The sequence below is a fragment of the Mauremys reevesii genome, linkage group 3 (genome assembly GCF_016161935.1).
Source record: "Mauremys reevesii isolate NIE-2019 linkage group 3, ASM1616193v1, whole genome shotgun sequence".
NCBI lineage: Eukaryota > Metazoa > Chordata > Testudines > Geoemydidae > Mauremys > Mauremys reevesii.
In genome coordinates, this window is record NC_052625.1 from 79,436,672 (window position 1) to 79,451,113 (window position 14,442).

A 14,442-nucleotide genomic window follows, 5' to 3' on the forward strand; every position below is an offset into this window, starting at 1 on the left:
ATAAGTGTCAATAGTAATCTGTCTAATTTAGAATGTAGGAATTTATACAGTGTTGTACGGGCTGCTGATGCCAATGTATGGAATTATGCTAGTCCCAGGCCAGAAAGTGTACCATGCCAGACTGTTTGGTTTTAAAAGTAAACCACAAGCACAATAAATCCACTGTAAACTGTAAACATATTCTTCTATTTGTCAGCTGACATTAATATTTTACTGTTATTGTAGTGGGGTAGGGGGAGTCTCCTGCAATCTAGGGAGGTTAATCACACCAATAGAAAGACCTGTAGTAATATAACTCCAAGCAAGTTGTAGCCAATTGGTTCATTTTATCATTCATTTATTGTGTGATGTTATGATTAACTAACACGTCACATTGTATACAATCATTGTATGCGAAATAGAGTTAAATTCTAGTCTTGTAGAAGCATAAGCTGAATCAGTATTTAGACATGATAAGTACACATTAGGTATCTAAGTAAGTAGGGCTGAAACACCGGGCCTATGGGCTGGGGCCTGTATGTCGTCAGCTTAGCCATACTAGGCTATAAGTTTAAAAAATGCTTGACATAAATGAGTGACCAAAGAATTACCCTATGCCACAAAATTATGAGAAAAAAATATATCAGTGGTGGTATTGCAAAAAAAATTAACTGTAAGATTATTTTTTGATGACAAGATACCTGGTAGTCACATTTTTCTAGCATGCGTCCTAATTGCAGGGTGCACTATGTGCATAAATGCTAATGAGAACAAAAGGATCTACACACGACCTATGAAAAATGCGGTATCCCAATATTCTTGGGGGACACAATACAAACATGGGAAAAGAGGGCTGACACTTTCATGCACATGTGCAGGGTATAAGGAATAGTCAGAATCATATTATAATAAGACGGGGCTCCTAGGTTGGGTAAAATGAGTTCCCTATGGGAAAACTCCAGCAGGAACCATCCATCTACTGATGATCAATTGGCAAGGCATCTATCAGACCTCAAGAAATATCATTAAGGATGTGAGTATGACTATATTTCTAACTTGTGTGTGGGTTTTTGTAAGATTTCTATATGCATGGGTAATCATAACCTTAATTGAAACTTTAATAAAACTTGTAAAACAGACTAGACCTTGTACTTCTAACTGTATGCGTGGTCACTAATTTTGGTCTTTGTGTTCCTAAATCCTCTAAGTAGCAGAGGTGACTTTCACTCTGTAGAGTTTGAAACTGTAGCCACTAGAGCCAAACCAGGATGGTGTAATACCACATTACAAAATCTACTTTAAATAAAATAAAAGGTTACAAAGTTCAGACAAGTCCTAGCCATTTACAGCTAAAAATCTGCTAGTTGATGAAGAGTCACTTGAATCCCGTACTTCCAATCTTATCCACCGTACAAGTCAGCCATAAAAAAGAAACCCTCTTGAAAGTTTTCCAGTGGTCTAAAAATTGGTATTAAATGTCTTAGAGGAAGCAATATTTTTCTCTAAGATGCATAGAAACACTTTTAGGTAACGGACGACAAATTACAAAATTTGCATCTCCTCACCATTACAACACGCACAAAGAAACCCTATGCAGTGTAATTTCTCTGCATTATATAATTTAATGCACCAAATAGTAGTCTTCAGTCTTACATGAATTTTAATGACTTGATGAATAATTGATCCAAGTTCAGTCATTTGAACTCCAGAAAAAAAAAAAGTCATGCTGCAGGGCACTTTTTTTGTTTATGTTTATAGTACTACTGAAATCCATTACAAGCCTCAAAGATTTTTAAACACACTAAACTGTTAATACCTCTAACTTGTACATGGAACTGTTCATATTTTATTGAGTTGGCCCTATAGAGTTTTCTGCCTAAATCTAACTCCATATTAAAAACAACTGGAAAAATCACTCCTAACTACTTTGTATACACGGACCATCCAGTTAGTGGTTTCCAAAGTTTTTTTTTTGCCTTTTACAAATGTTAGGGCCTGATCCAAAGATCATGAAGTCAGTGGATTAGTTAAACTGCATTTAACCCCTTCGTGAACACCCTTACACAGAATTCATTCACTTCCAAAGTGAATTAAGATAAAGTGAATTAAGGCCACTTTAATACTGAAGAACAATTACAATATTTTTGTAATGCCTATAAATCTTGGTCCTTCACTGTAACAAGTATTAACACAATAGAGGATAGCCTTACGTCTCAGAGAAAATCAGGGAACTAAAAAGATAAGCTAAATGTTACTGTTCAGTCACTTGCTTTCTGTTGCATCTCATTCCCTTCCTTCATCTACGTGTTGCCTCTTTGCTCTGTAACCTCTTCAGGGCAAGGATTTTCTAAGAGTGGTGCACACATCTGGCTCTATATAGCTATATAATAAATGTGTCAGCTTCCATTATTCAGCTGAAGCAATTATGTTTATGTATATCACAACAGTAGTCCTAAGACATACTTTTCCTTATGAGAGAAAAGAACTCAAATTAAGGGGAATTGTATCCCCATTATTAAAATTATGAAATTACTTTAGTCCATCTAGAGCAGTGGTCCCCAACCTTTTCGTCTGGTGGGCACCAGACGAAGGACCGTGGCGGTGGTGGAGCATCTGCCAAAATGCCGCCGAATTTCTGCGGCATTTCAACAGATGCTCCACTGCTGGCCAGGACGCGGGCACATTTAGATGCCCCGCGGGCACCATGGTGCCCGCAGGCACCACGTTGGGGACCCCTGGTCTAGAGAGGACTGGGACAGACTTGATTTGGGGGACTAGAGTTAAAATGGTCCAAGTAACATATTTGGTAACTGAATTAGCAATTATAAAGATATGAAACAGTGTAAATGTCACCCACTTCTGCAAGAAAATAGACAGGGAGAAAAGAAATCACTGCAAAACTCAGAGGGATTGCCAGACTGGATGAGACCAGTGGTCCATCTAGCTCAGCATCCTGCCACGGACAGTGATCAGTACCAGATGCTTCAGAGGAAGGGGCACCCCCCACATAATGAAGTTATTCAACAGCCAGCCCATAGGGGATGTTTTTCCTAATAGTCATGTAATGGCTACTTTTATAACCTAAAAGGCATAGTATACACTTATACATTTTTGTCTTATAGGATGTAATTGTGCATACTCTCATTGTCCATAGAAACAGATATTATTTTTCTAATCCTTTTAAGCCCTTGACCTTTGATACCTTGTGGCAATTACACAGGTTAATTATGTGTTGGATAAAATATTTCCTTTTATTGGTTTACATTTGTTGCTGTTTAATTACATTAATTGTCCCCTTGTTCTTGTATCACACCAGTAAACAGGAGTTACTGATTCTACCTTCTCTGTACAACTCATTTTATATGCCTCTCATGTTCCCTATTATTGATCCCTTCTAGTTATTTTCCTCATTTGTCTCTGTACCTCTTCTATTTTCCTATATCCTAGCAATGAGGAGAGTATCTTAGGTTTATCTTAGTATCTTTAGTATCTTAGTATGCCACTGGTTTATAAAATAGCATTAGATTATTTTCAATCCCATTCTTTCCATAGCCATATATTTTGTTTGCTTTTCGGATTTCCATTAAACAGATGTTTTCACTGAGCTCCCAGTTCCTTTTCCCAAATGGCTAGCATCAGTTTAGAACCCAGCAACATATATGAGAGGTTCACATTATTTCTTCCAAATTGCATTACCTTGTCAAAACTGAGTTATCTGTTCTCATGCTTCCCAATTGCTAGTCTGGACTAAATAGTTTTGCGTATCTGTAGCTTTTGCTACCAATTTGTTCAGTCCCTCCTTCAATTCATTTAGAAATATTTTAAATACTGTCCTAGCACAGATCTTTGAGGAAACCATGAAGTTGACCAATTAATCCTGGTTTTCAATCCCTGAGACTGCTTCTAATCCAGAACAGTAGCGTACTGTTTCCTTTATGGCCTCCCGGAGGACTTTGACAAAGGCTTACTGAAAGTCCAAAAAAATTATAACTGCTGGTTCTCCTTTGTCTATTTTGTTGAAGTGATCAAAGAATTCCAGTACATCAGACCAGAACCATATTCCTGGTATGTTCCTCCAGCAACAGAGGCAGAGGTCTCCCAGAAGGGAGAGATGATACAGCTCTGAGCTGGATTACCTCCAGCCTGATTTTCCAGGCAGAAATCCCCACATGATGTTGTGAAAAGTGCTACTTTTCCCGATCCATCCTTTTCTGGCCCAAGCTCAAGAGCTTGCATCCATGGATCAATGGGAAGAACGAGGAGGAACGGTGAAGGGTGACATCCACTTTCTTCATGGACATTCACCTTCCATACATGAATCACTGAGGGGAGATGTAGGCCAATTACATGTTTTAAGTCTCTTTCTACACTATTTTTGTGTAAGCCTTTGTGATGCTCTGGAACCTATGCTAACAGTGCAACAAACTGATTATTTATGGCTGGACTCTTTCCTTTATACGAGCTGTTGATATGCTCATGGGCTATATAAATCCTAGATACAACTCTTCAGCACTTTGTTTTGGTAGGAGGTACACAGCAGTAACGCAAGTGATCAGAACCCTGCTCTCAGGATTTCAAACCCATAGCAATGTTAGGATTAAAAAAAAACTGATTAGTGAGTTTATGTAAAATACAGAAGCTCGCTGGGGCATAAATTATGAGGCAAGGGTCACATATTATGCAGCATGAATAAAATGAAATTCAAAGGTCACTTTGTGCAGCACAGCCATGTTATGTCAACATGCCATAATGTCAGATCTAATTTAAAATGCATTTTAAGAAGAATTTCTTGCCTCCTGTGTTTCTGTGAGAAAAAAAAATCAGACAATGTTAGGATTGGAAAGGAACCAGTTACAGGCTTTAAAAATAAAATGATGATTCTAGGTAGCTAGTTTATTAGCTTCTCAGCTCATACCTGACATGTGAGCACCTTTCCCCCTCATTAAAGATGGGAAAGGGAATAATGACTGAAGGAGGGATGGGAAATGTCCCTTTATTAAAGATGCACAACTCAATTACAAAAGGCAGCCTGAAAAGATTTCTCAGCACTTTGACTCAAAGGTTTAAAATACAGAAATGCCACTGGGGGGGAGAGACATGAAAGCAGAATCGTACATTACTACAGCAATAGTAAAAATTATTATTTTAAGGAGGTCAACAATACTTAGGTAAATTTGATCATGTTGTTTTCTGAACAGGCTGACAGACTCCATCATGGAGGGCAGAAGGGAGAAAGATCCCAATATCAGGAGCATAGGAAAGGAGACCATCGTTGGGGAAAGGAGACTTTCATTTTACAAAAAGGCATGCACTAAAGGAAATGTCTGGTAGTAAATTAAGGAGAAAAATCAAAGAGGGGAAGGAGATATCCACAATACGTATTGTGAATCACGTGAGAGGCACCATAGACTGATACGTTTGGTTCCGAGTGAAATGGTAGCTATAAGCATGTTGTTGCAATACTATGTATGAAGGTATAGGAGATGAGATATTCTCTATAGACAATGGATTGCTGGAGTAGATGAGGTTTTGTGTTCAGATCAAGTGGGGTGAGATGCAGAGGACAGCAGGCGAGGTTTTAGATATGTTTGTAATAGCTGAACCACATGCCAAAAATAGCAGGAACCACAGCCAAAAATTGTGAAATTTCTGTAAACAATCCCGTTTTTAATATATTATATTTACAGTGTGCATGGTTTATGCTTCTTAATGTAAATGTAGATGAGACAAATTTGTTGGCTGTTCTGATACTGGTATAGATTTGAGGATCAGAGTTAAGATGGTCTATGGAAACTTGAAATTTCGTGACTTTCAAGCTTTCTAATAATGCTCTTTTAAAACATGGTTTTCCTCTGAAAAGTGACTTAAAATGGCATTGTGTGGGTCCATATTTATTGTATCTTAGTGACTCCAGACCAATTGTGTACACTTTTTAAATAAAAAGCTGTTTTTGTAACCTGCAAACTCAACCAGGAATCTCAAAGGAAACTCTCACATCACCAACAATAAAGATTTCATCAAGACTTAATTAAAAAAAAAAACTTAATTCATGAACCTGAACAGAACCCAGCTTCCCTTCCTATAGTAATATAGTTTCTGAAAGCTGACATGAATAAAAAGTGATAAAAAGTAATTTTAACCAATAAAATAAAGCACTTATGACTGAGCATACAAAGGGATTAGCAGGTCTATCGAGTAGTGAGTTCTAACAATAATTTTTTGGAGTAAAACCACACTTTAATTTTACTAATCTCTAGTTATAATTCCAACTGTATCCTGAAGTTTGTCAGGGAATTCACTGATTTTCTAAGCAACATTCCAATGCACTGACATGTGAAGATCTGCTATATTGTATAATGTTTCATTCCCTTCTGACAGACTATATTTTGCTATCATAATCCAATGAAACAAAAAAATTAAATACTTAAAACAAATATTCTGCCAACAAAGTTTGTAGCCTCCTTGAAAAAGAGTGGTTCAACTAATATGTTTAGAAAGGCCACTGGCTGAATCACTACAGGCTGTAGTTTCTTTGAACCCAAGCAGTTTGGTGCATGAGAATTTATTATTTCTGCTGGCTGTCAGCTAAGTCAGAAATCTATTTAAACCCTAGATGTCCAGTCCATGGAGTTCACATACTAGTTTGCAGCCCCTGAACCCAAGAAGTTTGCATGAGGGAGATTTTGTACTTTGCCACCACTGCCATACAGCATACCTTTCCCACAGTTTGCTAGATATCTGGTAGCCCTTTTCAAATTGTAGAAAGTCTGCCAGACCTGCTGAGAGGTAGTGGCTGCTAGGGAGAAGAGAAGATTGTTGCTATGAACCAATACATACGTACTCCTTTGACCACTGACCACACTTGCAGAATTTTGAGAGTAAAATGATTTCTGAGGAATTTAAAAGGGAGAACAGAACTGAGCATAGAACAGGAATCTAATTACAATCTTAACAGTCAAGACACTGTAGTACTCTCTCCATAATAAAGGACTCTCTTGTCTCTGTTGACTATTTTAAAATACATTTTTAAGTTGCTAGGGCACTACCTAGTACCACAAACTGCAGTTTGTCAGTTCCTGGAACTCCTCAAACAGTAAAGAACAGCACTTCGTAATTCCAAAATGAGACCAGTAGGGTAGCCTTTATAAAGCACCATATGATTTGCAGAAGATACAACTGTATTACAAAGCATCTGCAAGTTTTACAAAGTCTGTCTCCAATTGGAGAGCATGACTAAGGTGATTGTGCTCCCCTTCCCTCCATCCTTGTGGCTAGTGCTGGAGAAGTCTCTGTAGACAGGTGAATTTTACCTGACTACATATTGCAGAAGTGTGTGTTTTCACTTTGTTTTTCCTGTCTTATTTCCATAGAAGGAGGAACAGCTCTCATTTTAAATATACAGGACAATGTGTAATAAGTACAGATCTTATTTATTTTTTTCCACTTAAAAATTCTGAAAGACATCTATAATAAATTACAGGGGTAATTAGAAATTGGAGTAAACTAGATGAAGCTAGATTTAGATATGACAATGCCATATGGTTTACTGCATTGCAGAAGCATACAGGGCAGACAATTGCAAAGGAACAGACTATCTCTATATTTATAGGCATAAGAATGCTGCTGAATATATTCTTGTGTCATATTTGAGCAGATTAATGTTTGGCTCAATAATGTCACTTTTCAGCATAAGCATCAGAGAGAAATGTATATTCTCTTTTGTCCACCATAGAAATGACTTGAAGTGGAAAATGATAGCATTTTCCCATGCCATAGACCTGCTAATCCCACTCAGTTTGCATTATATATGAGCTAAGCACATAGTATCAACTCAAGGTGAACGATCACACTACTCCAGTACAGGTATCTAATTGGCAAGTCTGCATGAAAGCATGCATTCCAACTGTCACCAAAAAAAATCCACTGGAGAAAAGAAAGATACAGAACTACTGTGATTGTAGTCATACCATTTCCAGGACCAATAAACATGCCTTTAAACAGACCTAACATTTCTGAAGGAGGTGAAAGCCTGGATGTTTCAGAAACTGATGGTACTTATCTTGCAATCGCACCCCCTCTAAAAGTGGACAACTAGATTTTTCAAGCCCCAATACAGTACTGGCACGTTACTCAGTTTATACAGAATTATGTAGAGTGAAACTCCTCTTACTAGGATACATTTAAACCTTGACCCTTACATGAGCTCCATGTGGCTAGGATCTGGGGGGAACAAAGAGCCCCAATTATTTTGATTACATTGAGCCAACCTATCATTAAAGACTTCCAGGTGTGCCAAGTAGGTGCAAGGTTCCACACAGCGCTCATTGCAGGACTAAGGACTAAATTTACAAGCTTATTTAGCAGATATAGAGCTACTATACCTTAGCAGAAAAATTCTGACTTACAGCAATTTGATGGTAGTCAAAAAGAGTTAAGTATATTTCCCCCATTACTATTAGGGTTTTGTTGCATTTGTTTTTATAGCTGAAGCCCTCGTGTCAGAACTGGACCTAAGATCCCAAGGGTTTATGATGATCAAAACAGGAATCATTTGGAGCCCCCGCCCCCCACACAGAATGATAAATAAAAATATGTATTTAGAAATAAAGACAACCAATACAGAATAAATCCACCAGATCTTTATTATCTCCAGCGGAATCTCACATAAAAGCTATAGCTATTTTTTCCTCCAATCTCAGATTAATCTTTTAATAAAATAAAAATAAGGGCAAGTACTAAGAGGCTGCTGAATACCAGCCAACCAACAGGTCAAAGGCAAGGTTAGACTTTCTGAGGGTTGCTTTGAGGATTCAGTAATGATAGCTCCAGTTATTCTTTTTTTTTCAATTGGTTTACATGCCTGCCGGGCAACAGATGGTCAAATTGTACCAGAGTCAGGCTCCCATCAAGACGCTATCTCATTATGGCTGTTGCATGGTAGAACTCACTCAAGAATCTCAGTAACTCAGAGAAGTACAAACGGCTTCTAAAAGGGGGAGCATTATTTCTATCCGACTGAAATGTTACAAAATGGACAGTTTTTTGAGTATGCTGTTTGTGCCTTTACGCATAGCAGCATATTTCTTTGTGCTCTCCTACCATAGCCCATTCTTAACCATTACTTACCAAGGGCAAAATTCACCCAAGGAAGAGGGCCCGCACAGGGCCGGTACTGCCTCATACTATGTATTTGTACAGTGACCTTGGCTGGGCCATCTAGGTGCTCCTGTACCACAAATACTACTACCCTGGATTTGTTCAATATTACAGTCCACTACAGAGTGTCAGTTATGGCAACAGCAGCTGAGCAGTGAAAGCCCATTTACCATAGCTAGCATTGAGCATCAGAGGATACATCCTGTCTTGGGGGTTAGCGTAGGAGGATATCTCCAGAAAGGCTCGGAGCTATGCTTTTAATCTCCTGTAGTAACATTTTCTGTGCTAGATCCATTTTTAAAGTTCATCCCAATTACTTGAGCCTTCTGCCACTTGAAAGACTTTGTTTATGCACAGCGCACTGTAGGGATGTACCAGCTGCCACTGCTGAGCCCAGCACCTGTGCAGTATGGTTACTCAGCTTGAAAGGAACAAAAGTCAGGTGCAGTTCATCAAGAACAGGCTTCTAAAAACTGATATCAGGCAGCTGTTACCTTCCCAAATGCATCTTAGATGCGTCAACAGCTCTGAAGGTGTCGCAGAGCCATTTAATGCAGTACTTTAATCAAGTACCTAAATTAGTGAAAAATAGATATGTAATTTTGCAAGGGAATCATTTCTTGCACTGAAATGAGCTGCAATTGTATTTCTTCCACCATCTGAGAATAGAGAAACAAACCAGTTGCAGAGTATGCTGCTTTCCACCACCCTCTCCCAAACAGAGATACTACCCGGTATTTACTGCACCTTCAGGAGGAATTGAGAGTGGGATCAGTGAATGAGACCAGTTGTTCAGTGCGCAGAACCAAAGAGTTCTATAATGTAGATAGTTAAATAAATAAATAAATAAATAAATAAGGGTCACATCTGCAAATAGTTTCTTTAAATAAAAATGCAACTTTCCATCTACAGAGGAATTTCTATTCATAAAGCTGATTTGTTATGTGGACCTCGGACAAGTCACATAGCATCAGTTCCCTCATTTGAAACATGAGGATGATAATCCCTACCCGTGTCTGTAGGACGTTTTGACATCCAAAGCATGTGCATTAATATGTCATTTCCAATCATTTTACGTTTTAATATGTTTTCATATATAGAGAGAGTCTAATTCTGGTTCATTTGATAATGTAGCAATTTCTGGAAATATTAAGGTTTTAACAGCATATAAAACTGCCACATATAATCATTGGCTTATCCTTCCTCCTTCCCAAACGTGTTCACAGCCCTAAAAATCCCTAAAAATCAGTCAAAAGAAACTATTACAAACCAGACAAAAATACACAATTCTCCATTTCTATGGAACAGGTTTTCAAACTGGAAAATCCATTTTGTAACTAAAAATGTAAGACTCTTCTTTCTGAAGCTCACACAATGTTTCTCTTAGGGTTAAAGCAAAAGAAGTGTGGTAATTTCAGACCTGAGTAATCCACAAACACGATCCCATCATATATTGTACAACCTATCATAATCTGCCCAAATATAAAAACATTCACATGTTCAGAGTTCTGTATTAATTCTGAGAGGACCAGCAGGCAGATATTTTTACTGCTCTGAGAACTAATCTGCTGACCCATGTTCGAATTTTGAGACTATATCAGTCCTATCCACCTTATACATAGAGATATTGATTTGTCACTTTTGACGTTGGGATAGTGCAGGATAGTGAACACGACATCTTGCACTAGATCACTATTTCTGGATACATTGATCAAAGGATAGATCAAGCTCGATTAGGTCCTCCCACGTACAAAAGTCCTTAATACATAAGCGTGACACTGAGTCAAAAGGGGTTCAGCAACCAGTAGGCTAAAGTGACCCAGATCAACCGTTAATACCTAGGGAAGTACTGAAATAGTAAACAGTGCCTTTGTTGTAAACAGCTAACAAAGCCACGATAGACAGACCAGAGTGCTTGAAATGTAAGTCTCTATGATCAGAGAATTAGAAGTAAATACTAATTGTATTTGTCTGAGTTTGCTGCTTTTAACAGATATAGGTAGAGTGTCCTGTGGCACCTTATAGACTAATGGACGTATTGGAGCATAAGCTTTCTATAAGGTGCCACAGGACTCTTTGTTGCTTTTAACAGATTCAGACTAACACGGCTACCCCTCTGATACTCTATCTATTAGAAGCTTCTCAATGGTGATCTCATTAGCTGGGTAGACGATAAACTTCTTTTCCTGTCTATTACTATATTCTGCTGATTCAGAAATCAAAAAGGAATATTAGCAACTAAATGAAACATGTGGTGTAATAATATTGTCTATTTCTCTTTGAAATTTGTAGTAAACTATCTGTGAACTTTTGAACAGTTAATAGCCTTATGCTAATCAATGTAACTAATTACCTGTGCGTACATAGGAAATATGAATTGACTTCAAAACAACAACCTATTTTTCCCCCAAGGAATGCCTGCTGCGTTATCTGCTATCAAGAAGCTGTTCTAGCCTGCTGGAGATCTATAAACACTCTAGAGCCTGATCCTGTTATCTCAAGTCTGCTTGAACCTGGTCAGGGGAGGTCTGAGTCGCAAGACCGAGGCCTTCAGCTCCAGTCTGGATTAACCTGCTATTTTTCAGTGGAAGAATTTAAACAGACTCTGCCCATGGACTGCCTATTTGGACTGTAATCTAATGAACTGATTCTGGAAACATTTTTATATAACTCAGCAGCCCACCATCTCTACTATGACACTGACATAAGTACTTAAAAGATTATACATATAGATATGAATTAACCATAATCACTTCCTTTTCTTTTTAATAAATCTTAGATTATTATTAAGGATTGGCTGTAAGCATGCATTTGGGTAAAGGCTGAAATATTCATTGACCTGGTGGGCAACGTGTCTGATCTCTTGGGATTGGTAGAACTTTATATATGGCGAATAAGATTTTAAATAATCCTCACCATATTTGACTTGGGTGTCTGGGTGGGAGTCTAGATCTGGATTGCTGTGGGGGAGCTGTATTTCTGGGTTCTGAGTAACCAGTAAGGTATTGTAGAAACGGTTTTGTTGCTGGCTTTTGTAGCTAATTATTAAAATAAGCCACTATTTTGGGGGATTGTCTGCCCCATTCTTTGCATTTCACCTTATTGAGCAATCTCAGAGAGGCCCCTCTAGCAACCCTGGTCACAGTAAAATAGTGCTAAGTGAAGCTGGTGTTTTCAGGTTGGCTTTCTGGATATGATACAGAAAAAGACAAACATACAAATCTCATGTCTCTTATGGGGACTGATCCTCTGAACTGCTGACAGCCCTCAGCTCCCATTCCCTTTGGGACGATGGGAAAGAAATTTCTGGTTGAAAAATGGGGAAATACCAGAAACGTGGCAGAATATGCTGCTGCACATTGGGATAGTGCAGATATGTAGCATCCAAAAGAAAGATATACAAAGGAAGATACTTAAAAGGAATATATTTCCAAAGGGAAAGTACAAAATGGCACAGCAACTGCAAACAGTAGAATTGTTATTAACATGTTTATATTAGAGAGGATGAGCACGTATTACTTAGAAATGAATTGTGACCTAATATTTCAGAAGATAGAAACTCCAGTGAGATGCAAGAAAACACAAAGTTGGCTGACAATATCCAGATAAAGCGAGAACAAGTTTTTTGCTTCATGGTTTTCAGTTATTATACTGTATGCAGTGATTAAAGATTATTTACCTCACACAAGTGATCAAACATTTCCTCAAATGGTTTATTACAAATTAAAAATAAATAAATAAAGATCAATCCTTTCACAAATCCTCTTAAATCCCTAACTTCCTGTAGTAGGATTTTCCCACTGGCAGTGCTTCACTGCCCTCTCAAAGAGCCAGAATCTGATACTATTCAATGTTTGTAAGTGTAACTTGAAATCAGTGGGGCTACTGCTTGTGGAGGAAGTTACAGCTCAAAGCGCAGAAGGGTGTCAGAATCTGGACCTGAGAATTCTGGCCAAGATTCTCAACAGTGATTAGTGGGTTTTGGTGCCCAACTTGTAACATCCTAAAGCAGCCTGATTTTCAGAATGGCCTTAGCAACCAGCTTCTGAAAATTTGGTCCTTTAAGTTGTCTCAAGTTGGATGCCACAAATCACTAATCATGTTTTAAAATCTTGGCCACAACAAAGGAGTCTAAACTAGTGTGATCTGCCATTTTTCTTGACCACAGTATAACCCTGCATTGACTATCTGCACCTACAATTCCACACTATACACTTAATTCAGTAATGAGCAGTCTGGGTGAGCATTATGTAAGTAAGCTTCTTGTACAGCTATTCCAGGGGAGATATTTCTTTCCAGAAGTCTTCCCCCACTGGGATATCCACTTTCTTACAACATTTGGTCACTGACCATTAGCAAGGGTGAGTCACACAGTACTAATGCATTATTATAACTTTTTTTTTAATTGGTCTCAAAGGCACTGCAGTTCATGCATAGCTAGTGGGTGGGTTTTTTTTTTTTAAAGTTATAAAATAAAAAAATTGAGGTTCCCCAACCATAAATTCAGCTGAAGGTCTTTGTATCATGATTATATTTGTAGGCATATTGGATGTGAGGCCGGCACAGTAACATAATAGAAATACTCAGTGGCCATAGCTAATAATTTTTTTAAGAAGTGGTTCTCCTTAAGTGGTTTCAGTTTTGCTAGCTGTCATTTTAATCTTGCTTGCAACAGCATTCCTTCAAGAGGGGCATTCAGTAAGAATTATCAGATATGCTACCACTACAGGAAGCAAAACACCCCTCATTTTGGCCAGGCCTACACTACAAACTTCTATCAGTATAACTACGTTGCTCAGGGGTGTGGAAAATCTACACCCCTGAAATTAGTACAACTGTGTTGCTAACCCCAGCGTCAACAGCTCTATGTCACAGCTTCTCCTGTGGACACAGCCTGCCTCTCAGGCAGGTGGAGTAACTCAGGGCAGCCCACAAGAGTTTTTCGGGACCCCTGGACCAGGGTCCTTCACTCGCTCCGGGGCCCCCAGAAAACTCTTGTGGGGCCCAGGCCCCCAGAGCTTCTTCCACTCTGGGTCTTTGGCAGCGGGGGGGTCCGTCCGCCCCGGGGCGGAAGGACCCCCCCACCGCCAAATTACCGCCAAAGTGGGACCCACCGCCGAAGTGCCGGGTCTTCAGCGGTAATTCGGTGGCGGGGGGCCCCTGCCACGAATCTTCAGGGCACTTCGGCGGCAGGTCCTGGAGTAGAAGGACCCCCTGCCGCCAAATTACCGCCGAAGCGGGGGCCCCCTGCCGCAGTGCTGGGTCTTTGGCAGTAATTCAGCGGCAGGGGTCCCCGCCGCAGGTCTT

General features: G+C 39.0%; 1 protein-coding gene across 1 annotated transcript in view; it reads right to left on the reverse strand.

The window, feature by feature from the left end:
* KCNK1 (potassium two pore domain channel subfamily K member 1) overlaps nucleotides 1–14,442 on the reverse strand; it is a 40,817-nt gene that overhangs the window by 8,530 nt on the left and 17,845 nt on the right. The gene's annotated exons all lie outside the window — the stretch shown is intronic.